The sequence below is a fragment of the Silene latifolia genome, chromosome 4, assembly GCF_048544455.1.
Source record: "Silene latifolia isolate original U9 population chromosome 4, ASM4854445v1, whole genome shotgun sequence".
Classification (NCBI taxonomy): domain Eukaryota; kingdom Viridiplantae; phylum Streptophyta; class Magnoliopsida; order Caryophyllales; family Caryophyllaceae; genus Silene; species Silene latifolia.
The window spans coordinates 105,757,456-105,784,549 of NC_133529.1; positions in this window are offsets into that span (position 1 = coordinate 105,757,456).

The window sequence follows — 27,094 nt, forward strand, 5'->3', positions numbered from 1 at the left end:
AAACGTTAACTTAGTTTATCTCGTTTCGTCAAACATGTAAGTCTGAGGGTGTAAATCCCTATTTTATTATTGTTATTTACTTTTTTGTATCATTAATGTAAGATTTATGTCGAAAATACTTCTAAAACCGATTTCTAAAACCCTTTGTTTAAATCCCTTTTTACGTATTATCAGAGGACAACCGTTGAGAAAGGACGCAGCAACTGTTGCGCCTCTTCGAATGAGCGCAGCACCTGCTGCGCCTCTTCGTGAGGCTGCAGCAGTTCCTGCTTCCTTTCTTCTTCCTTTGTCCTCTGTCAATTCGTTGTTTTTTGTTTGTTTTCGTTTGTTCTTCAATTTCTTGACATAATAGCATAATAATTTCACATGTACATTATTTATCATCATTAATACATATAATTCATCATTAATTCCCGACTTAAATCCCTTATAACTAATATTTGCGGGTTTTCGTCATTCAAATCAATCCGGGTTGTAGAGATTCGATTCTTCCATATTGAGTCTCTGGAATTTGATCTTTGGTATATTTCCATCTGTCTATTGTCGTATCCGTCATTAATTCGTTATATTTACCCTATTTAGTTCACCGATATCACTAATCAATCTTTCATTCATGTAATTAATTCGTTCACATTCGTTTCATCCATGTTTTATCGCTTTTATGACTCATTCGCATGTAATTAACATGTTAATCACTTTCATCCGAGTCGAATATCATAATCAATCATTAAAATCACCAAAGAATATTAACGATTTGCAGTTCCGGCTTCACAGCCAGAACTCAGCCTTGGAACAGACGCAGCAACTGCTGCGCCTCTTCCAGAGGGCGCAGCTCTGCTGCGCTGTTCAGTTGATTGCCGTCTCGAACTTCCGTTCGCTTTGACCTAGTTTAATTAGTTTACGTATTTAATTAACTATTAATCGTATTATCGCCTAATTCCTGTTCGTTAATTCGTTTGTTTATTCTTTCTCAAATTATCCGTTTTGAAAGTATTTTCGACATAAATCATTGAATCCGATGTAATTATTGTAATCTTCATTATTGTATTTATTATTGTATTTTTTTTTTATTGTACCATTTGTATGCCTTCACTTGAAATTGAACTTAAATTCCTACTTCGACCTAATTGTTTGCTAAATTAATTGTTCACCGACTTAGTTAATTCCTCACATGCTAGGATCAAAACTTGGATGTTGCATTGCATGCATATAATCGACGATATATCAAGTACGAATAACTTCCCTTATCATTAGTAGAGGCCGCTATCGAGGCGGGCGGGATTAGGTGTTCGATCAAAAGAGCTTCCTAATACGTACCCTCACCCCTTACCCCAGATCTCTGTGAACATCCGTGTTCATTGGCATCCACGAGAGTCATTCTAGACATAGAATGCTAAGGGTAACGAGTTCTTGGTGTTCATATCACTACTTTGTGTCTTGACATGGCACGAGGTATTCGAACGGTTTCCAATTTTCCACAATAAATTGGTGGCGACTCCACAAATGCAAACGCTTGTTCTCCTCCCAAGCGCCCCCGTGGGCCCGCGTCCACACTTAGCTGCAATTATCTGATATTCATTGATGAACCGACAATCCTAGTTCTCTCTCTCTTTGTTAATCCCTCTTATTATTTTCTCTCGCTTTAATCTTATTTAGTTTAGTTTAAACAACTCAAACCTCCAGTTTAGTGACCTCAGACAGACTAAATTGACAAGTAGATAGTGACCGCCTCCCTATGGAGATCGACCCTACTTACGCTGACTTCTGTTAGTAGTACTTAGGTAATTATTTTTTGTAAGTCGGCCATAAGGCCAATACTAGTGGACCTTGTATGATTGAATGGTGTGGTAAACACCGTTTGGACTCCATTGCATGTATGCTCGACCATAGGGGAACTTGGAGACCATTAGTGGCCGAAAATTTGGACCACCTATTAACACTCGGCTGAGTACCCTTCTGACTCGACCGAGTGACAGCTCCACTCGATCGAGTAGGCCGAAAGACAGACCTGAAAACCTCCTGTAAATACCCCCACTCGACCGAGTGGCGTGACCATTCGACCGAGTGACTTTGACCCGACCGAGTAACTGCTGAATTCGACCGAGTACAGTGAAATTTGAACTTTTATAGGAGTTTTGGACCACCTACGACGCATTTGTTGTAACGGAGGCGTCCCGTTACCCAATAGTTAGTTGATTAGGGTGATAAGAACAAACTATAGCGAATAATAGATATACGTGGTTCACCAGTCAAATAACTGGCTACGTCCACCCTGAAGGAGAGCAAATTTACTATTGTGGAGATAATAGTACCAAAGTAGACGGGTACACACGCGCTCAATATGAGCCAAAAGTATACCCTATTCTACCAACAAAATAGTAATCTCAAAGGAACAAAATAGACTACCACAAACGAGAAGAAGGACAAACGATCTTGAGATCAGCAAGATCCGAAGAGACTCCTTCAATCTCCAAATTCATACGAATGCCAATATACTTGAGCCCGGAACAAACAGAAGCTTCCTCCCCGGAGAGAACCTCACAAATCGACTCTCATAAGATTGCGCTCATAAATACTATCTCCACCTCCTTAATTAACCTAGACTAATATAAGGGTTTTTATATAGATTATTCCACCCTTAATAAAAGACCTAGAGTAATTAGAAAATAAAGACTATTAGGAAATTAATAGTAATTTCCTAAACCAAATACAAAACTCACGTAGAAAACAACCTAAGAGACCAAAGATAAGGAAACACCAAGTGGGTCCCACACCCACTAAAATTTCCAAGAACACAAAGCTAAGTCACGTAAGCCTTAGACGTTGACGACTTTCCTATACAACGTCAATTACGTGAATACTTATTGGCTTTTGCTGTTTCTTCTTCTTGCCTTAACTTATTCCGTATTTGACACAAATTTAAGGCACTAAATCCTAACAATCTCCACCTTGACTTGAATTATACAAACACGAACCAAACTCAAATCAGCTTCAACAGAGTCGATCCTCAAGTCACTATCTATCCCGATAGTCTCCACTCTGACTTGAGCACAACCCACAAAATGGACAAACGAACCAAGTGTGCAACAAACGTGACCAATATACGAAGTACCCAATGTAGTAAGCTGAAACTACCAAATGTACTAAGTACCCAACATATGTTCATACCACAGGACGACCAAACGTAGCAAACTCCGTAAAGGGCAAAAGCTACCAAACGCCAACACAAATATATGAGATACTCAATGTCACTAATGATGGAACGGTGTACCAAAAACAAACACACACTAGATTCCAAAACAAAATCTCCTCCAAACTTCATGGCCAAATGTACCGTCGTACCAGATTGCCCATATAAGGACACAAATGCCATGAACAAAACAGATGTTTCACCTGGTACAAAAGAGTGTCGCGAACACCACCAACATGCCTACACCAAGGCAACAAATACCCAAGTCGAAACCAAAACAACATTCTATACGAGCACAAATCACCTCCATTAAAGATGTAAATTGTTAGACTACCAAGTCCAACCCAAAAGCTCCACAGAACAAACTCCCGTCGAAGTTTCAGATGACCCCTTACGAGATCCCAACGACTCTTTTTCAAGAACCCAGATAGCTCCACCTAGAGCCCAAACCGCCTCACTGAGACGCAAAAGCATATGAGTTTGTGTAAGGATGGTAGTGTTGACGGTAAGGTGGAGTTTACTACTATACATGTCAAGCTCGTCCCGTTACCCAATAGTTAGTTGATTAGGGTGATAAGAACAAAATATAGCGAATAATAAATAAACTGACACACAGATATACGTGGTTCACCAGTCAAATAACTGGCTACGTCCACCCTGAAGGAGAGCAAATTTACTATTGTGGAGATAATAGTACAAAAGTAGACCGGTACACACGCGCTCAATATGAGCCAAAAGTATACCCTATTCTACCAACAAAATAGTAATCTCAAAGGAACAAAATAGACTACCGCAAACGAGACGAAGGACAAACGATCTTGAGATCAGCAAGATCCGAAGAGACTCCTTCAATCTCCAAATTCATACGAACGCCAATCTACTTGAGCCCGGAACAAAAAGAAGCTTCCTCCCCGGAGGGAACCTCACAAATCGACTCTCATAAGATTGCGCTCATAAATACTATCTCCACCTCCTTAATTAACCTAGACTAATATAAGGGTCTTTATATAGATTATTCCACCCTTAATAAAAGACCTAGACTAATTAGAAAACAAAGACGATTAGGAAATTAATAGTAATTTCCTAAACCAAATACAAAACTCACGTAGAAAACAACCTAAGAGACCAAAGATAAGGAAACACCAAGTGGGTCCCACACCCACTAAAATTTCCAAGAACACAAAGCCAAGTCACGTAAGCCTTAGACGTTGACGATTTTCCTATACAACGTCAATTACGTGAATACTTATTGGCTTTTGTTGTTTCTTCTTCTTGCCTTAACTTATTCCGTATTTGACACAAATTCAAGGCACTAAATCCTAATAGCATTTGACCTTGATTTTGGACTATGTCGACCTACTAAGAGTCGATTGACCATAGAAAACCCACACGATAGACCTTTATGAATTGTTTACTTTTGATCTTGTCACTTGCTTGGGTGGTATACAAACATAGTCAACCTACAAATGTTTATATGATGGTATAAAGTACATGAAAATGTGTAGACATTCCGTAATAGTTGTGGCAAAGTAAATAATAGTAGTAAGTAAACACCACGTGATGAGTTTGTAACACTAGCAGTACGTGTTGTGGCGGTTCAATATGATATGTGAATGATATGTTGAATATTAAGAGTGGTTGAGCCTAGTCATAAAGATTACTCATATACATGGATATATATATATAGTAATCATACAAACTAGCCGACCTTGGCCACGCATAACATATAGATATAGTAAAATAAGCCGAGATCCTTTTGGAGAACACAACATGTGGCAATAATGGTAGATACCGGGAGAGTGTCATGTGAGACTTATAGCGAACTTCGGGACGAAGTTCTCTTTTAGGGGGAGTGAATGTAAGAACTCGGAAAAAAATTTAGAAATGAAAGAGCACGATACGTGGCAACGTATTGAGAATGAACAAGACCTAGGATAGATAAGATATATTTGTGTAACAATAAGAGTGATGATGGCAAGAGAACAAACGAGAACCGAGAAAGAGGCTCGAAAGTAGACCGAGGAATATTTGGGAAAGAGAGTGAGTGGCGAACTTCGGGGACGAAGTTCATTTTAAGGGGGGGAAGATTGTAATACCCGATATTTGTGGGACCCGTACTTAGACCTAGGGACACGTGAGGGAACCCACACGTACTCGGAAGTAAAGGATGATCCTCCTACGAGACCAAGTAAGACCTAAACTAGACATAGTAGACTTCGAGTGAACCGAGTAGAACCCCAAGTGGACCAAGTAAGTCGGCACTCGGTCGAGTGAGGGTACACTCGACCGAGTGAGTGCCACTCGGTCGAGTGAACCGATCACTCAGTCGAGTGGTGCTGAGCTGTGCCCGAGAAAAGATATTCGGGATTTCATCCTATCCCAACCATATCCCATTCATTCTTCTCATTCTTCCTTCTTATACTAAAACCTTCTCCCTTCTCTCTAAAATGCTCCCAATGCCCTTCCATTGGCCTTCAAGCTTGGATTAATGGTGGAACACCTCTCCTATGTCCCGATCTACCTTTGTAAGTAGAAATCTCACATTTTCATCTTTGTCTTATGAGTAAATTCGAGTTAGGGTTTACTAAGAGAGGTTAATTAGTATTTAGTTATGTAAAATGAGTAATTAGTAACTAATAATGAGGTATTTTATGTTGTAATTTAGTATAGAGCGAATTGTGATAATTATTACATGATTTATGTAGGATGAGACGGTTTTATGAGATGGATAGTTGGTGATTTCGATTAGCTTGTAGATTATGCTAAAAGGTAGGTTAATCCTACTCGGTTTCAATAATGTGATGTTGTTTAGGTTGATGTGTAGTTAGTCTTGCATAATTAGGATGTTTGCATTATAACATGTTTAGTGGTAATCACATCATTAAGAGGAGGTTAGATTAATTACATGTGAACGCCAGATAAATAAATCATACAAGATAAATATATGAAATATTACAAATTATAATGAAATTACAAATGACAAACGGTCTATGTCATAAACATGCCAAAAGATTTTAGGAAAGAAATAAAAAGATAAAAGAAAAAATATTAAAAGAAAATAGGAAATAGGAAAAATAAGTAAATTGGAAAAAATAAAGAAATTGGAAAAATAAGGAAATTATAAAAAATAAGGAAATTGGAAAAAATAAGGAAATAGGAAAAATAAGGAAATTAAAAGAAAATAGGAAATAAAATAAATTAGGAAAATAAAAATAAAGAAATAAAATAAAAAAATATGGAAAATATGTTCAACTAAGAGTGATAATATGAATAATAGTTGAGTAAAGGCCTAAATATAAACCCTACGTCAAGACGAGAAAGAGTTCAGAGACAGAAGCCATCTCAGAACAAGCGCAGCAAAAACTGCGTCCTCTGGAAGAGGTGCATCGGTTTATGCGACTGTCTCGAGTTGGATTATGACAGTGAAAGTCAGGCCCGCGGTTTGTTATTGTTCGTTGGTTAACTTACATTGATTATTGATGTATGACTCGAATAGAAGTGTTTTAACATGTTTATGTACAAAAGACGAATTCTAAAGACTCGATATGGAAGAATCAAACCTTTAAAATCCGGGTTTGAATTAAGTGACGAAAACCCGCAAATATTGACTATAAGGGATTTAAGTCGCAAGTTATTGAAAAGGATTTTATAAAATAAATTTAGAAACAGGAAAAAATGAATACTTGAAAGGAATAAGAAATAAGACGGGAAAAGATCTTCGAATGAAACAATGAATGATGTATCACTTTCATATATACTTTTATAGCTCCCTTTATACCGTTTTACATACCGTTTCGTGCCTATTATATCATTTATATGCTTTATTTCAATGAATTGTCGATACTGCCGCTATTTTGTGTTTTGATGCAGAAATGACTCGTTATGAGTATGATCAAGCTAAGATTAGCATGGCGGAGACGGCATAGAAGAATACACGAAGCATGGCACGGGAAACGAGGAATCATGAAGACTAGAAGTCAAAGAAGAGAAGAAGGAACCTGTGAGCTAGTTCCTCGATCGAGTCACTCACGACTCGATCGGCAGCCGTCTCGATCGAGTCACCTCGACTCGATCGAGGATCCTTTCAGCGGGTTTATTTCGGAATTTCCTAAAACGTTAATCTTTTGTTATAAATTAAAGACTCGGGTTTTATTGTTAACCTACGTTATATTTTGCTAAGTATTGCTGGAAAACTCTCTTAAGAACCCTAATCTTCCTTTTGTATGGTACTAATCTTTCCTCTTTAATTAAATCATTATTTTATGTTCTTCAATTATTGTTTTCATCTTGCAATTATGTTTTCATCTTTAATCATGTTTGTTGTTGTTATTATAATCATGAGTAGCTAATCCCCTCATCTAGGATGAAGGGGATCTAGGTTAATCAAGAAGGGAAAATCAATTAGTTGCTATTGATATATCATTAAAGTTGTTGTTTGATTGTTGTAATTCTTCTAGTTAATCACTTGAGGCCTGAGTTATTAATTAGTGTAACGAATCGATCCTATCGCCGACCGGGTTAGAATTGATATAGGCTGCGATAATCAAATAGAAAGTATCTAATCATAGCGACCGCATGTTAGAATCGATCTAAAGGGCATAATGGAGTCGACCGATCTTATGACCTTAAACAACTTGATAGATTTAGTAATTGATTGATAATCCCCGACTGATTGACCTAGTGAACCTAATTCCTAGACTTTTAATAATATTGTTATTCATCCTTTATTTATTGCAATTAGTTTGTTAGAATCAACTCAAAACAAAACCCCCAAAATTGGTTACTTCTAGACAGTTTAAATACTCTTAGACTAGCTTTTACCGCCTCCCTGTGGATTCGATACCTGTCTTATCGCTAGCTATTCTTGTTAGTCCTGAGATAGTTTTACTTTGATTTGGTAATACGACTTTAGCCACATCAAATTTGGCGCCGCTGCCGGGGAGGCAACAATTGTTTAGTCTTTTTGTGTTTATTTTGTCTTTTTGTCTCAGGGAACCCAGTTCCTTGAGACCGTTCTCACACTTTCTTGTTAGTTCTGTTTATGCCCAGGTCTAATAGGTCCGAGATTATTCCTTTTGATCCTGAACCTGAGAAGACTTTTCGCTACAGACGGAAATTTAATCAAGAAGTGAGTCAAGTAGAAGACTTGAGTATACTTGACGTCGAAACGGCGAGCCCTACAGAGACAGCCGATCGGTCCTACGAAGAGGAAGAGGAAGAAATTCCTATCTCTGATATTCCTATTCCTGAAACTCCTGTTCCTGAAACTATCATCATGTCTACCCTAGCCAGTCACTCTGAGCCAACCTTAGATTCTATTCCACAAGGTTTCAAGCTGCCCACTTCTACCAATGGAACATTCGAGATTCGGCCATCTTACATTAATTTGGTGGAACGAAACATGTTCGGAGGGACAGCTGCTGAGGACCCTGCAATGCATATGGAAAAGTTTGTCACTTACTGCTGTTCTATCCCATTAAGAGCTGGAGTGATACAAGACCAAGTTAAGCAGGTGCTCTTTCCTTTCTCTCTGAAAGATGGAGCTGCTGAGTGGTTAAGAGATATGGATACAGAAGGAGTTACAGACTGGAATTCCTTGGCTCTTGCTTTCTACAAGAGGTACTTCCCGCCTCAGAAGACTAATGCTTTGAGGAATCAAATTACTAGTTTCAAGCAAGCGGCCACTGAAGATTTGAACGAAGCTTGGACTCGCTTCAAGCGTTTAGTTCGATCAGTTCCCCATCATGGTTTCCCAAAGTGGTTCCTTTGCAACCAGTTTTATAACGGGTTGTTTGACGATCATCGTGCCCTTTTGGATTCATCTGCTAATGGGAGGTTTCAAGATAACACACTAGATGGTGACGCGTGGAAGTTGATTGATCAGATTGCTACCCATACCGCGAGGTATGGAAATCCTAGGGAAACACGCGAGGTAATCTGGGGTTGATAGTGCTTTGGCAGCAAGACCTGGAGGCTATTTCGCCCGATTGATTTGAGATGAAGACTACCCAATCATTGGGTAGTAAAGAGAGAGTTCATGCTATGAGTCAGCAAGTAGAAGAGACTTGTGCTAGATGCGGTTTAGATGGTCATGGTGCAGGTGATTGTATGAGCACATTTGAGCGAGTTAACACCTTTCAAAGCTTACAGACAAGGTGCACAAGGTACACCTTTCTCTAATTTCTACAATGAAAGAACGAAGGAGCATCCATTCCTTCAATGGTCTAGCCAGAATGTGCAAAACCCGCAGCAGTCACAACCGCAAAAGAATCCTTATATCCCTCCTAACAATCGCGGTAATCAGCAACAAGGGGGATATCAAAGGCAAAATCAAGGAGGCCAGCAGTTCAACAATCAATATCAGCAGCCTCCTCAGCAAACTCCTCAACAAATTCCTCAACAAGCTCCGAATAATGATATGGCAGAGTTGCGCAATCTTTTGCAACAAACTTTGTCAATGCAGCAGAAGCAGACGGCTCAGATTTCTGAGTTGATTGCCCATAACAAGATGCTAGATAATCAAGTGGCTCAGATGGCACTTCAAAACCCATCAAAACAGGCCGTAGGTCTTCCTCCTCAAGGTAAGCAAGCTCATGAGCAAGCTAATGTTATTCATTGAGGAGCGGTACTTCTTATACGAATCCCGACCTGCAAAGTCTTGAGAATGAAGTGCCCATTACTGTTGATGAAGTCCCTTACATGCATCCCAAAGGATTGGGTAATTTGGAGCTTAGTGATGATGAGAAAGAGCCTGACGAAGTTGAAACACGAGCTGACGATAAAAGTAAAAAAGACGAAAAAGCTGAACCTGCAAAGGTTCCTCGACCGAGTCACAGGCGACTCGATCGAGGATCCACCCAGCTCGATCGAGTCACCCCTGACTCGATCGAGGATCCAATATCGCCAGCCGACGGTGTTTCAAAAGTGGTTTCTAAGGATAAGCAAGCCGAGCCCATAACTATTTCTCTACCTTTTCCTCACCGACAACAAAAATCCAAGCTGGATAAGCAGTTCGGTAAGTTTATGGAGGTCGTGAAGAATCTAATGGTAAGTGTCCCTTTTACTGAATTGATCACTCAAGTGACGGCTTATGCAAAGTTCATGAAGGAGATTTTGACAAGGAAGAGATCCTTTGACGCGGTAGAAACTATTGCTTACACTCAGAAGTGCAGTGCCATGTTGCCAATTAACTCACCACCGAAATTAAAGGATCCAGGAAGTTTTTCTATCCCTTGTCAAATTGGTCATCTTTCTATTAGTAAAGCTCTTTGTGATTTGGGAGCTAGTGTCAGTGTTATGCCGTATTCTATCTGTAAAAAGTTAAATATGGGTCCGTTGTGATTACTAATATATGACACCGCAGATGGCCGATAGAATCGTTAAACACCCTCTCGGGGGTGTTAGAGGATGTTCCCGTTCGAATAGGGAAGTTTTTCATCCCCGTTGATTTTGTTGTCATGGACATGGTCAAGACAACCAGATCCCTATCATCTTGGGCAGACTGTTCTTACATATCATGGGGGCGGTCATAGATGTTAGGCAAGGGAGATTGACCTTAGCTGTGGGGGATGACACGATTATTTTCAACTTAGAAAAAGCATTGAAAAACCCCATGATAGAAGAGACTTGTCATAGTATAGATGTTGTTGATTTTACTATTGATGAGTGTCTTCCTATGTGTTTTGACAGGGATCCTCTGGAGATTGCCCTGGTTTCTGATCCAGCTGATCAGGCGGGTTCATGGAGTCCAGAAGTTCATCGAATTGAGAAGCTTCTAACTGGAGAGGAATGCCCACATCAGAAGGTATACAGTTTGGGTGTCACACCTAAGGTAACTGAGGTAAAGAAACCTGAATTGAAACCCCTTCCCTCTCATCTCAAATATGAATTTCTTGATGACTGTGAGATGAATCCAGTGATTGTCAATGCTAACCTAACTGAAGGTCAACTATCCGCTTTGTTGACTGTTTTGAGAACTCATAAAAAGGCAATTGGGTATAGCATTGACGATCTCAAAGGTATTAGTCCCGACTTTTGTATGCATAGAATTCACTTGGAAGAAGGCCACAAGCCTAGTGCACAAGGTCAGAGACGACTAAATCCTCCTATGCAGGAGGTGGTAAGAAAAGAGGTACAGAAATTACTTGATGCTGGTATTATTTTCTCTATTTCTGATTCTAAATGGGTCAGTCCTGTCCAAGTTGTACCTAAGAAGGGAGGTACTAAAGTAGTAAAGAATGATAAAAATGAATTGATTGCTACTAGACTTGTCACAGGATGGAGGATGTGCATTGACTATAGGAAGTTGAACACGGCCACTAAAAAGGACCATTTCCCACTTCCTTACATTGACCAAATGTTAGAGAGATTAGCATGTCATAGTTATTTCTGTTACCTAGATGGCTACTCCGGTTTCTTTCAGATACCCATTCATCCTGAGGATCAGGAAAAGACCACTTTCACTTGTCCATATGGTGTATTTGCTTATAGGAGGATTCCCTTTGGTTTATGTAATGCTCCTGCTACCTTTCAGCGTTGTATGATGGCCATATTTTCTGATTACATAGAGTCTATCATGGAAGTCTTTATGGATGATTTCAGTGTATATGGTACTGATTTTGATGTTTGCTTGAGAAACTTGACTAAGGTTTTGCAGTCACTGTGAGGAGAGCAACCTTGTTCTCAATCGGGAAAAGTGCCACTTCATGGTTACTGAAGGAGTGGTACTCGGTCATTTGGTGTCAGGTAAGGGCATTCAAGTGGATAAAGCTAAGGTTGAGGTAATTGAGCAACTCCCTGCCGGTTAATGTTAAAAGTGTGCGTAGTTTTCTTGGTCATGCAGGGTTCTATCGCCGCTTTATAAAGGATTTTTCTAAAATTGCTCAACCTCTAACTCAGCTTCTTCATAAAGATGCTCCTTTTGTGTTTACTGACAAGTGTGTTCAAGCCTTTGACAGGATCAAACAAGCACTTATCTCAGCTCCTATTATCCGATCTCCGGATTGGAACCTTCCTTTTGAGATTATGTGCGATGCCAGTGACTATGCAGTTGGAGTTGTTTTGGGGCAGCAAAAGGACAAGGTGTTACATGCCATTTATTATGCAAGCAAGACTCTCGACGATGCACAAATCAACTATGCTACTACAGAGAAGGAGCTTCTTGCAGTTGTCTATTCTTTAGACATATTTAGAGCTTATCTTGTTGGTTCTAAAGTTATTGTACACACTGACCATGCAGCTTTAAAATATCTGTTAACCAAACAAGAGGCTAAACCTAGACTTATTAGATGGATTTTATTATTGCAAGAATTTGATTTGGAAATCCGTGATAAGTCCGGTGCTGAAAATGTTGTTGCAGATCATTTGTCCAGATTGAGATTCTCAGGAAGAGAGATTTTGCCCATCGATGATTCTTTTCCAGACGACCATCTTCTAGCTGTAGCTGCAAATACCCCATGGTTTGCAGATTATGCCAACTATCTGGTAGGAGGTACACTTCCTCTTGATTTATCTTATCAGCAGAAGAAGAGGTTCATGCATGATGTGAAAAGGTACTTCTGGGACGATCCCTATCTGTTCCGAGAGTGTGCTGATGGTATATACAGACGATGTATCCCAGAGGGTGAGGTACGTGCCATCCTTTCTCATTGTCACTCTTCTTCATATGGTGGTCATCATGGTCCTTCTAGGACATTTGCTAAGGTAATGCAATCGGGTTTTTATTGGCCTACTATCCTTAAGGATGCTACTATCCTTAAGGATGCTACTAACTTTGTCCGTTCTTGTGATGCTTGTCAAAGAACTGGCAATATCTCGCAAAGGCATGAGATGCCTCAAACTGGAATCTCCGAAGTAGAGATTTTTGATGTTTGGGGCATTGATTACCAAGGGCCGTTCCCTACATCTTTTGGGAACCAATACATATTAGTAGCAGTAGATTATGTTTCTAAATGGGTGGAGGCAATTGCCACCCCCACTTGTGATGCTAAATCTGTTGTTAAGCTGTTTTTAAGACTATCTTTCCACGGTTTGGAGTGCCTCGCGCGAGTGATCGTGATGGAGGCAAGCATTTCAATGAGCGTCATCTCAATTCTCTCATGAAGAAGTATGGCGTTACACACCGAAGAGGACTGGCTTATCATCCTCAAACCAGTGGACAAGTAGAAGTTTCCAACAGAGAGCTGAAACAGATCTTGGAAAAGGTGGTAAGCAAGAATAGAAAGGATTGGAGTCGGAAGCTCGATGATACTTTGTGGGCTTACCGCATCGCTTCAAAACGCCGATTGGCACCTCACCTTACCGACTTGTCTATGGCAAGTCCTGTCATTTACCTGTGGAGCTTGAGTATAGGGCTATGTGGGCCATTAAGGAGCTGAATATGGATCCCTCACTGGCGGGTGAGAAACGACTGATGCAGTTGAATGAGCTAGATGAATTTCGATCGCATGCCTGATGATAGTGCTCAAGTATACAAGGAGCGAACGAAGAAGTGGCATGACAAGCATATCTTGCAAAGAGAATTTCATGTTGGTGAGAAAGTTCTCTTGTTTAACTCTCGTTTGCGCTTGTTTCCAGGTAAATTGAAGAGTAGATGGTCTGGACCGTTCACTTCATTCATCGATGTGAACAAATTTGGGTCAGTTACACTGCATTCTGACACAGGAAAGACCTTCAAAGTGAATGGGCAACGCTTGAAAACGTACTATGAAGGTGCTTTCGTGGGGATCATAGAGGCTCTTGACCTCTTCCCCATTGATTCTTCTCACTGATGAAGAATTACGGTCGTGCGGGACCGCAAAAACCAGCGCTACCGAGAGGCAGCTCGGATTTTGTAAATCATTAGTTTGTAATTAGGATTTAAATTCGCGTATTGCTTTTGTTTTTATGTTTGTTTGAACTTTGAGAGGCGTGGAGAGGGTACTTGATATGCTTTCAAGTGTCTTTTGCAGGAATTTTGACGGGATTTGAAGCTATGAGTAACAAACGACGAAGAAAGGAGCCCCAGACTACTTCCTCGATCGAGTCAGCTGCGACTCGATCGAGGAACCTATCAGCTCGATCGAGTCAGCTGCGACTCGATCGAGGAACCTGCGCAGAATTAAGAAAAGTTTAAAACGAGAGTTGGGTAGTCCTGAAATTGGATCCTCGATCGAGTCAGCTGCGACTCGATCGAGGAACCAAAATAAACCGGTGCCCGCGTTTTGTTTTTGCCGGTTTTGTGTTTAATTGCTCTTATTTCCTTCACTTTCCTTCTTCCTTTTTCGACATAATCCCTGCATACTTCCTCCTCTACTACTCATTCTCTCTATTTTCTTCATCAATCATCATCAAAACTCACTTACAATTTGTGCTTTCTTGCTTATTACTTGATTGAATCATTCTCTTGTGCTTATTTTCTCCATTCTATTGCTTAAACTACCAAGGTAAGTCGCGATTTGGTCTTTGTATGTCTCGAAAATTTGGATTTTTCTTGCTTAAATCTTGAGTTTATTGTATTCAATCTTCCATTGCTAGTATACAATTGCTATTTCCTTGCTTTCTAGCCCCTTACTTGTTGAAATTCATGCCTAATTTGCTAATTTGGGAATTAGGGTTCTTCAAAATCCGGGTAGAAATTTTGCATTAAATTGGTTAGAATTGTATTCTATTGCTAGGAATCTTCAATATTTGATACATACTCATGTTCCCCTAAGTTTTTGGATGCTTTCATTGTCATTTGGAGTCTTAAAAATTGATTTTTCGGACCCATGAGTGCCAAAACCGGGACTGTTTTCTGACATTGTTGGAGTTTAATTTTCTACTTGCTCTTATGTAGATAATGTCGACTTCCAGGCAAGGAAATAAGCGGACTAGAGAAAGGAGAGCACCGGTTCAACAACCCGAAGTAATTCCTGAGGAGGTTGTGTCTTCAGAGGATGATTTGTCTCCCTTAGACGATTATCCGTTTATCGAATTTCGTGACAAAAGTGCGAAGGACAGGTTTGTGTATCTGTTATCCAAGTCTATGAGTGCCACTCGATGTGTTGATAGGAAAATTTTGCGCACTTTGAAGATAGACGACATTATGTTTGGCATGTTTAATGAAATCGGGTTGCAGGGTCTTTTCACGCTCCACGAGTTATCTTACCCTGCCCTAACTCTTGAATTTCTGAGCTCTTATACTTATTTCCCCAGTGATCACCTAATCAGATTTCGTTTGCTTAATGTTGAACGGTCTTTAACCTTTGGCCGTATTTCTAAAATCTTGGAGTTGGATAAGCATACTGAAGGGGACTTGTATGGTGTTGGTGGGTTGTCTGCCGTTCGTTATTTTCCATTGTTTACTGGTTATATGGATGCGGACGTCAGTGCTATGGCTTTGTTAGATGTCCAACACGTTTGTCTTCGTCTGTTTTTGAGGTATCTGAGTTATTTGCTGTATGGTCGGACTGATAAGAGCAAGACCTCCACTATTGAGGTCTTAATACTTGCTAGTTACTTGAATCCTTTTAGGGAGGAGACATTCCAATTCTCTCCCCCAGCTCTTGTGTGTTCAGCATTTGATAGGGCGATTGGGAGGTACGGAACCTTGACTCGTGGTGCTCTTATCACCAAGATTGTTAGGTGTTTGTGACTTTGAGGGTGATGACCCATATGAGCCCATGGTCGACTATGAGCCACTTGTTGATGATGACCACCTTCGCTATGACATTTCCTATATTGATATTAAGAATGGGAAGGACCATTCTTTGGAGGGTCCGAGGTGAGTCGTACATGCTTCTTCCTTGCGCCCGTTTGCCTCATTGTTGACCCCCTCGAGGAGAGTACGGCCGTGGTGCGACCCCACCCGTTACTTATCCGATTCCCGAGGATCTTTTGGTTACTTTTCCGGGTCTAGCACTACCACCACCACCGGCGGGCGCCGAGACGTCGTGCACCCACTACCCATCGCAGGTTCCTACCAGCCCGCTCCTCCTCCACCTCCTTCCGCCTATCCCACTTCAAAGGCTATGCTCAGGTTACCATTTTGATCCCGTCGTTAAACGGGAAGTGAGGATGCATACTGGCATCAACACTGCTTTGACAGAGAGGAGGATGTGGGAACAAATGGAGGCTATGACTTTAGCTTCGGGGGAAGATGGCGGTGTGTCACCTTCTTACTACACTACTCCCGGTGACGACGGCCATGTGTTTCATCTTTACGGAGTGACTCCTACAGAGTTTGGACAGTTTAGCACCGAGTTTGGTGCATTAGGCCGTCCCTTCTACACTCCAGTCCGCCCCTCTCAGCCTACTTCTGTTTTCGGGGAGGACACCGGCATCCCTTGTTCCCAGAGAGGCCCATTCGGCCGTTTATCGCTTCTACTTCCACCACCGCTCGGAGGCACTCGTGGTCGCAGCCGTGTTAGGAGACCCACTCGTGGTAGAGGCCGTGGCCGCAGTGCCGTTCCTGATCCTGAGCTTATGTCCTTATATGCTGATATTGATGATTTTGATGATGCTTCTTGAGCCCAGAGTGACAAAGTGGTCACTACATCCCTCTCTTTCCACTGGTTTGGGGAGGCTCTTTGCATTACACTGGTATTATCTTTCTTGTTTTGTTTTATTGCATTTCTTTTTACCCTCTTTCCTTTATTAGTAGTGTCCTATAGGTTCTTTGGTTTTCGTGTGATTGCTATATAGCCAGAGGCGTCACAATGAGGACACTGTGACATTTAGGTTTGGGGGAGTGTGTTTATTCCCGTTGTGTGCTTTTATTTATTATTGTGTGAAAAAAAAAAAAAAAATTGAAAAATTAGAAAAACCAAAAACATGTCTTTTGTTTATTTTTGTTTATTTTGAGTCGAGTCATGGTGAATTGTATAGCAATGATGATAACTTGCTTTGTCTTTGCATTTGAGTCTCATTTAGTTGTCCATGTACGTTGTTTTGACCTGTTAGCTATGATGAACAAAGCTCTTTACTCAAGTCTTGACCGTCACAATATGCCTTATGCCGAGTAGACTTGACTTTATTTTGTTGGTAAACCACTTAAATTTCTGAAGTCTTTAGAGCTTCCTAGGCCGGGAACATTAATAAACCGGTCTCATTGTTATTTAGGCTAATGAGTGTGGTCTCCTTGTGGTATATGTAATATCAAACTGCATAAGTGTGACATTAGTTTCTTAGCTTTTGCGCGTTCATTTGATTAAGTACATGTGGATAGGCGATTCTCATTGTTCAAATAAGCCTTACATTACCCATTTTTGTTAGCCCGTTTGAACCATGTAGCCATTTTATATCCTATTTCTTAGCTACATTCCAGAATTTGCCTACCTTTTTCGGGACAATGCAGCTTGTTTGAGCCTTATTGTTATAGCTACTTTGGTTGGGTTGGGACTTTATTTGTCATGTGGGTAGTAGCTATCTTTTTGTAACAATTGTGTGACCTCTTATGTTGAAAAAGAGAAGTATTATGAAGCAGCTAGAAAAAAAAAAATGAAAGTCTCGAAAGAAAGAAAAGAGAAAAAAAAAAAAAAAAGAAAAGAAAAAAAAAAAAAAAAAAAAGAAGAAAAAGTTTCAAAAAAAAAAAAAGAAAAGATTCAAAAGAGAAAAGAAGAGAAAAATGTATGCTTCATTCAGTTTTGTTAGGAGGTCGTGTGTGGTAATTACCGGAGTCTAATGCACATTTGGAGAGCCTTTACATTTCTCTCATATGTTGTCAAAGTTGAGATTATTTCTCCAGTTGGATGTTTGATTTATTACTTATTAGTTTTGGCTATTGGTCTAGAGTCGCGACTACCGTCCGAGCCCCACATATCCATACGTGCTTTTGCACAAGCCACTTCTATACCCATGCCACTTTACCACCATTCGTCCTGATACATGTACTTGGTCTCATTTCGTGAATGCGTATTAGTTGGAGAATCTCTTATCACATTAGATTGCATGCATATCTCATAAGTTGAGTGAGTGTCTTATTTCTTTCTATCTTACATAAATCACCCATTATGAGTGCATGAGTGAAACCGCGAGAATCCGACAAAATGGTCTTGCAAGGTTGAAAAGTGTTTGGTTGAGTCTCGGTATCATGTCACATCTTGAGTAAGAGCTGCGTGAGTCTATTACCCGTGCTTTTTGAATTTGTTTTATTAGCACAACTTCGGTCATTACTTTGTTATAGATATGGATAATGAGTCTTGTATGTGCCTAGACATTTGCTCGAGTTATTCATTCACCATATGTTTGTTGTTCTTTGTTTGTTCTGATCGCTTTGCTTGAGGACAAGCAAAGGTTTGGTTTGGGGAGTTTGATGTATCACTTTCATATATACTTTGATAGCTCCCTTTATACCGTTTTACATACCGTTTCGTGCCTATTATATCATTTATATGCTTTATTTCAATGAATTGTCGATACTGCCGCTATTTTGTGTTTTGATGCAGAAATGACTCGTTATGAGTATGATCAAGCTAAGATTAGCATGGCGGAGACGGCATAGAAGAATACACGAAGCATGGCACGGGAAACGAGGAATCATGAAGACTAGAAGTCAAAGAAGAGAAGAAGGAACTTGTGAGCTAGTTCCTCGATCGAGTCATCACGACTCGATCGAGTAGCCATCCTCGATCGAGTCACCTCGACTCGATCGAGCAGCCGTCTCGATCGAGTCACCTCGACTCGATCGAGGATCCTTTTCGGGTTTATTTCCGGAATTTCCTAAAACGTTAATCTTTTGTTATAAATTAAAGACTCGGGTTTTATTGTTAACCTACGTTATATTTTGCTAAGTATTGCTGGAAAACTCTCTTAAGAACCCTAATCTTCCTTTTGTATGGTACTAATCTTTCCTCTTTAATTAAATCATTATTTTATGTTCTTCAATTATTGTTTTCATCTTGCAATTATGTTTTCATCTTTAATCATGTTTGTTGTTGTTATTATAATCATGAGTAGCTAATCCCCTCATCTAGGATGAAGGGGATCTAGGTTAATCAAGAAGGGAAAATCAATTAGTTGTTATTGATATATCATTAAAGTTGTTGTTTGATTGTTGTAATTCTTCTAGTTAATCACTTGAGGCCTGAGTTATTAATTAGTGTAGCGAATCGATCCTATCGCCGACCGGGTTAGAATTGATATAGGCTGCGATAATCAAATAGAAAGTATCTAATCATAGCGACCGCATGTTAGAATCGATCTAAAGGGCATAATGGAGTCGACCGATCTTATGACCTTAAACAACTTGATAGATTTAGTAATTGATTGATAATCCCCGACTGATTGACCTAGTGAACCTAATTCCTAGACTTTTAATAATATTGTTATTCATCCTTTATTTATTGCAATTAGTTTGTTAGAATCAACTCAAAACAAAACCCCGAAATTGGTTACTTCTAGACACGCTTTAAATACTCTTAGACTAGCTTTTACCGCCTCCCTGTGGATTCGATACCTGTCTTATCGCTAGCTATTCTTGTTAGTCCTGAGATAGTTTTACTTTGATTTGGTAATACGACTTTAGCCACATCAATGAAGAAACACGAGGAAGAAGAAGAAGAGAAACAACGGCTAAGCAGCCTCAGCAAGTGCTGCGACTGTTCCAGGAGGCGCAACAGTTGTTGCGTTTCTTCTCGACGGTGTCTCTCTATTGTTCCGTCAAAAGGGTTTTAAAATGTGATTTTGAAAACGATTTTGAGCATGCTTATGACATAAGTTATTACAAAAATTATGATACAAAAATAAAACAAGATTAAAGTGGGATTTTACACCCTCAGACTTACATGTTAGCGTCGTGAGATTTAACTAAATCGGTTTTTTAGTGGTAACTCGACTCGATCTATGCAAATATAAAAGTGCCCTTGAAAAAGGATTTTAAATGATTGATTAATTATGGTGTAGTGGTCAAATTGGTCAGTCATGCAAACGTTACTGGTACCCATAAGGATCTGGACTTACGTGGTTGCATGGAGCAAGCACGTAGGCGTCGAAAAGTAAGAGCGCGGTCTTAGAATGCAAAGAGAGAAGAGAAGGGCAGACACTCGCGTGAGAAATATGTGAGGCGAAGGCCTCTATTTATACTAATCACGTGGAGGAATTATGGAAAGGGTATAATTTGGAAAGGAATAGGAAAGAAACATGCCGACTTTGATTTTCTGCTGAGAAACCCCCTGGGGAAGAGGCGCATCAAATAGTGCGTCCTCTCTAGGGCGGTTTCCTGCGCTGCAAGAAAGCGCGTTGACAGTCTGTCGTAGATTAGGCATAACTTTCTCTACAAGACTCGGATTAAGGTGATTTTGGTGGCGTTGGAAAGCTAAGACAAAGATCTAGAACTTTCTGTGAAAAAGGCCAGACCCAAAAAAGTCTTTATCACCTCGTAAAATGGGCCTAAAGTTCGGGTTGTCATTTTAGCTAAATGAAATGCACATTTTCCAATGTAAACTTAAGTTTAGCCTAAAGAAGTGACATGGGACTCAAAATGGGATATACTCCTAACATTTTATGACATCCTAACCTTAGGTAGACAAGCACATTGCTTTTTGACTCGGGATTGACGGTTTTAGAAAATGGAAACGGTTTTTGACCCGGACTTCAAATGTACTCTAATTACTGTCAAAACGACCGTAATGACACCTAAATGACAACCAAGGGGTAGACACAAGTGTACGAGTTACCTTTTATTAACCGTTTTATGAAACGTCATAAAATCGCGACATATACTAAACATGCGGCCCAATCATCACTGGGTGTTTAGCGGGAGGTGCAGAAACGAGGTGTCTACAACGATATTACCGACTTTTCCAACTTTATCCCTCTCATTTCACACCCAATAAAAAAAATTAAACTGAACTCAAACCCAGCCCCGACCACCCCCCTCCCTCACCCCAGACCACTGTAGGCAGGCGGCACCAACCGTTGACGGCCACCACTAGCGCGCGGAGGGGAGTTGACATATCATACATATCTCCGAAGGTGATCCTAGCAAATCGACGCGATAATCGTCTCAATCAACCGTCACCCTCGAAACTGTCACTTCAATCGCTAATTTCTGAATCAAAACGTCGCAAATCACTCAACCTACCTACACTTGCGATTGGCCAATTCTTCTAAAAAATTACAATTGCCTTATTTAACATCCGTACCGATCACTACACTCCCTTAACAGCGGTGGAGGCGGTGGTCATCACCGGTTGGTGGCGCCTGAGTCCTGACCATTGTAGGCTGGATTGTGAGAGGGGATAGAGGGTGGTCGGTGTTGGGAAGGGATTAGGTTTAATTTTTTTATTGGGGGTATCAAATGAGAAGGTCAAAGTCAAAAATAGTCAGATATTTTGTGTAGAATTTAGTAAAAAATGTGTTGGAAATAGCACGTCCCTTTATCTTTTATGTTGTGTTCTATACTTACTATATCTACTTAGTTTGCCAACAAAATCCCCTATCTCTATTCACTAATCCACTTAATCAACTCCAAAAAGGAAACTCATAATCAGCTGATGCTAAAGAGTTGAAAATCTTGAAAATAAAAGGGTACTTTCAACGCAAGAATGATTAGAGGTCCTTCAAAGCCGGCATATCAGGATCCATATGTTTATTGTTTGCCTATGTTTTTGGGTTAATTTGCTGTATGCAATTTTAAATGTCTGTCTCTAGAAAGAACTTACCATAATAGGTTTTAACTTCTATTTACCACTGTACCATAATCATCCTAATAATTTGGGTTAAGCTATATTAAATTTTTACTAAAATTTGAAAGAGACAATTTTTCAATAAGTTATTGAGAGACTAGTCTTCCTTACTCTTAAATTTTAACATAAAATACACTTTGTTGCATTCGCTGCAACCTATATAAATGCTTTATGTGAGTCATTTTAGACAAACGGGTGAACTAACCCGTCAGCGCAGCCCATATATTTCGAGATTTATTTAAAGAAGTCATGGTTGAGACATACTCCTTTCATCCCGGTCAGTTATCTATTTTCTTTTTATGGTATTTCAATTAATAGCTATTTAGAGTAAGTGATTGTGGGTCATCTCCTAAGCAAATGACATATTTGTGTTATAAATTACACCAAAACTTTGGAAATGCGGTCTCTCAATAGCGTTATTGAGAGATCTCACACATGATAAACGGAGAGAGTTTTTTAATTTTTGTTTTTCATGTTATATCTCCCACTAATTTAGTGGGAGACGAGTGAGTATTTACTATATATATCCTATTGTCCTAAGTTAAAATAGATAAGCAAACATGCAAAATTATGTGTAAAGTGATTAAAGATACACTTTCTCCGTTTTGATCATTTATTTATTTTTATTTTTTCATTTTTAGGTATCTTATTCATTTATTTACCTTTTTATTTTGGATTGTTTTTAAGAGCTATTTGATCAACCAACCCCACTTTGTTCCACTTCTCATCCAGTAACACTAGTTATAAATAATTCTCTTTTCTTTTTTTGTTGTTTGTGTCAAAAATAAAGATGAATAAATTATTAAATTATCGGGACAGGTGATTATACTCTTAACAAAAAGACTAAAGCTGAAGTCTGCCAATATTTCAAAGGACATTGGAGCCATTATTCTGGGGAGAAAAAGGAAGAAAGAAAAGCTAGCAAAAATGATCAAAAATAGATTAGTGATGAGCTTGAAGAAATGCTTATAATTATGTCCCCATAGGACACCACATACCTCATTAGTCATTATTATGGAATCGAGCTTTGGACAGTAAGGTCAACGGCATCATAGGATTTACGATACCATTATTATCCTTGTTCTTTAATTTACCGTACCGCAGGCAGAAGTTTGTCTTCGCTTTTGTAATCCCGGTGATTACATTAGTCGAATCCTATATGTTTGATAATCAAAATTTTTATATCATCATACGGCACTTACAAAGTATAGCTATAATCGAAACCAATTTTTTGAAAAAAAAAAATAACTTTCTTATAAACTAGAAATCTCAAAACATGATCTGACAATTCGGCTCATCCTATTATCGCTATCTTCATGTAGCTTTTGATGGGATCCTTCGTTATTACGAGATAAAATTTACCTCTGACCGATTTCAAAGATCGTTGAAAAATAACTTGTACCCTTTGAAAGAATATGTTACGAACCATCAACAAACTACTCTTGACTATATTACTGATGAGACCAAACCCACGAATGAATGGAAAATCCCCGAAATAAGGGACGGAAAAACAATTCTCACCAGAAGGAAGACTTTTATTGAATAGAAGATAGATATGCATACTATTGATTGAAAATTAAAACAATTTTGGGGCTTACCATCGATAGGTTGATAATCAATAGGAGTCCCGCATATAATTGATGGATGCTAGGGTTTTTACACAAAGAATATGATTATATCATGACCCTTGTTTTAGTTGTTGCACATTATGTTTTATTTTTCTTTATAAGTTTATCCCTATCATTTTCTACTTTATTTTGTTAAAATAAATTTAACTTTCCATTGAAAATGAGTTTTGGATGACAATTTAATATAATTAACTAGTTTTGTTACCCGTGAAAATCACGCGAACTTTTCTATCTCGCGTTGTCGATTTTTTTTTTTTTTTTTGTTCATAAATTTAAATATCGCCTTTAAAAATGGCCGTAGTTAATTAAAAACCTTTGTAGTAATATAATCTTAAAACGCGGACAATAAAATTGTTAGAGTTAGTCATTTTGATAAAGGGAGCAGTGATTGCTAAAAAATTAGGTACAATATTGGTAGTTCATTCATATAATACTCCGCATACGTACAATTATTTTGAAATAAGTTTTAGAGATAAGACGACAATAAAAATAGAATCGATGGTGTAATAACAAATAGTTCTCATAGCGAATCTAAAATATAATATGTGTATATACTTAGATAGAAACTTATCAATCTGCTTTGCTTGCTCCTAAAAGCTTATTTCGTAACAACTTTGTTGTATCTTGAACTTTTGAAACCATCTCAAATTTTTATAATTCTTCAAGAAATGAAATACAACATACATTTGATTATTATATCTAGAACCGCCCCAATATGAATAATATAATGATAAATATTCCCTTTGTTCCGGTTATTTGTTGTCATTTTCCATATTGGAGTGTCTCAGTCAATTGTTGTCCTTTCTATTTTAAAAATGAATTTAATTAGTAATTAGATCATTTATATCCAATTTATTCCACTTGTCACTTAGTAATTGGCTCCTTCCTCTTTTCTTGGTCTTTGTGCCAAAACCAATGGACAACACAATTGACCGAGACGGAGGGAGTAACATAATATGGGATACTTAATACTTTTAGGTTCCAAAGTAAGGGATTATAGAGAAACTCATACAAAGAAAACCAAGGACAGAGTATAAGATTGTCATCTAATTTAGGCATAATATGCAAATTGAATATGTCGCCCATTTACTTCACAATTAACAAACTCGGACAAATGTATCTAGTTTCACGTCGCTTCTTGCCTCAAAACCTCCACATAACAAAGTACTCCTACTTTTTAGGTTGCTCTTTTGCTTATAAGAAAAGTTTAACTACGTTTCCTTAAAAAAAAAAGGTTAGCTGCGTAATGGTATACTGGTATATGTTGCAACCTTTCAATGGTCTATGGCACTGATGCCTTATGCCCTTATAAATGTGGTACAGGGGTCGCACCATTCTATCTTAACATTATGACAAATACAAAATTCACTTTTGATGGTCGTAAACTTCACCATGGGTTCTACCTATGAGTCGCCATGCCCACCTGCATCCTAACAACGGTGTTAAAGTCTGCACCGTCACCTCTTCTGGCAAAGCCCCATCTATCTGGCCCAGGTTAGATTCCCCGGGCCCGGTGTGCATTCAAGTTATGTCTTCGTCGTTGACCGAGACCTTCCAACATTAACTTACTTCCATGGTTGATAATGGTGTCTTTAGTTCGCTTCAATGGTTTTTCCCTCGCGGTTATGGATTTGTGGTTCCCTCCATTTTCTCTCTTCTCATCGTCATAATTCTGGCGCTGCTTAACATGATGATGAATCTTTTGTTAACAAAATGTTTTTTCTTTAACAAAGTCTTATCGAAATATTAACAACCTATTTGATGAGAAATATAATTTTAAACCAAGAAATACATATATACTTAGCCTCAATTCATATGGGCGATCAAATCTAGAATAAAACTAAAGAAACAAAATAGATACTCCGTATAAACTATTCTCTATGAACGAATGGAAAAACCTCGGCTAATTAGTTGAGTTAAAAATCACGGAATTGGTGCGGTTGCATTGTAAACAATTGTCGTAGAGTGAATAGGTAGACATGTTAGATTTTGTGAGAAAATTGATGTTTTGGGATTATGGATTATGTGAAGGGGTTAGCATGTTTATATGAAGGGGAAAAGAGAAGAACATACGCTTGTTTTACTTAGTTTAATTTATTACTTTCGCATTAATATAAATTTGATTTTTGAGCTTCTCTATTCAATACGGAATAAAAGGGGTTACGTTGAGTACTTAGTTTATTAATTTTGCATTAATATAAATTTGATTTTAGAACTTCTTTATTCAATGCGGAGTAAAAGGTTTTACGTTTTCCTTTATCAAGTGTGTTTAATTTGGTAGCCTACATTGATTAGCGTCAAATGTTGAGAAGCAAGCATGCATAGAAAATCGATGTTACGTGGCATGTTCTTGTGATATTATATGGCACTCAATTAGCTACCTAGCTTGCCTTTTTATATTATTATATAGATTTAATTCGCAGGACAATCTTTTAAATACGTCGTTTTCAATAGGAATTGCTATATTACTATAACACCTCCTCTTACCCGACCAAGGTAATTGAGGATACTATCGGATTCTCGAGGTAGTATATCATAACGTCAATTAAGAAACAAATATTTAATGAGGCCAAAGTTTAGTGAATTATACACAAACCAAAATCTCAAAATCTCAAACTACTAGTCTCCAAAACAAAACGGAAATATAACAAATTCTAAGTCTTCCAAACTATCAAGACTAAAACTAGACTATCGACTTGATGTCACAATGGTCCCTATGCCCCTCAAGCATCCAATCATCATCAAGTACCCAAAAGTCTACCTACTCACCACATGACCGAAAATATCAAAGGATCATCGTAGATAGTTTTTAAAAAGGTTTAACACAAGAAAACACCAAGTCAACACAAGGTTGAGTAGAGACAATAAATGCACAAGTAACCTCAAGAGGCCGTAGTCAATACATCATATGATATAATCATAGCCCATCCTACATTTTAACACTCTCACATACCAAGGTACCTTACCAAGGACCACCCTAGCATGAGAGGCTGTTACCATATCGGTTGCCCGAGGTTAGTAGATCAAAAGAAATCATTCCACAACATTTATTAAAGTATATAAGTTAAAGTTTACAAGTTCCAAAATCAAATCCAAAACAAATGTTCACTAGTACTCAAAACAAATGAATCTAAAGCAACTAACCTCGTGATAGCGGAAGCTAAACTCGAAGTGATGACTCCCCCTCTCGTCCCCATAGCTAAAGACCATCATCACCTGTCATAATATGATCACTATCCCTGAATGGATCACCACATATTTTACAAAACAACGGGGTCAGTTCACTGCATAATCAAAATAAGACAAAGTACGATAAAGATAAACAGCTGTTCCACAATCCACCTCCAACTCCCAATCACATCTCACAACTAACTACACACCAAAGTGTGTAGCCCTGCCAGTGGGGGATTGCAGCCTTGCCCACCTAAGCCCCACTCATCAACGAGCGATAACCCTATTCATTAATGTGCACATCCCCTCCTGTGGCGGGTTCCACAAAGGGCGAATCAAGGGCGTGAAGCTACTCCCGCAAGTGACTTCACTAAGCCGAGGACGCACCTCGCAAACATCAACAACCATCTCAACTCCAACACCCATACTCCAATCCACCAACAACAATAAATCAACATCAT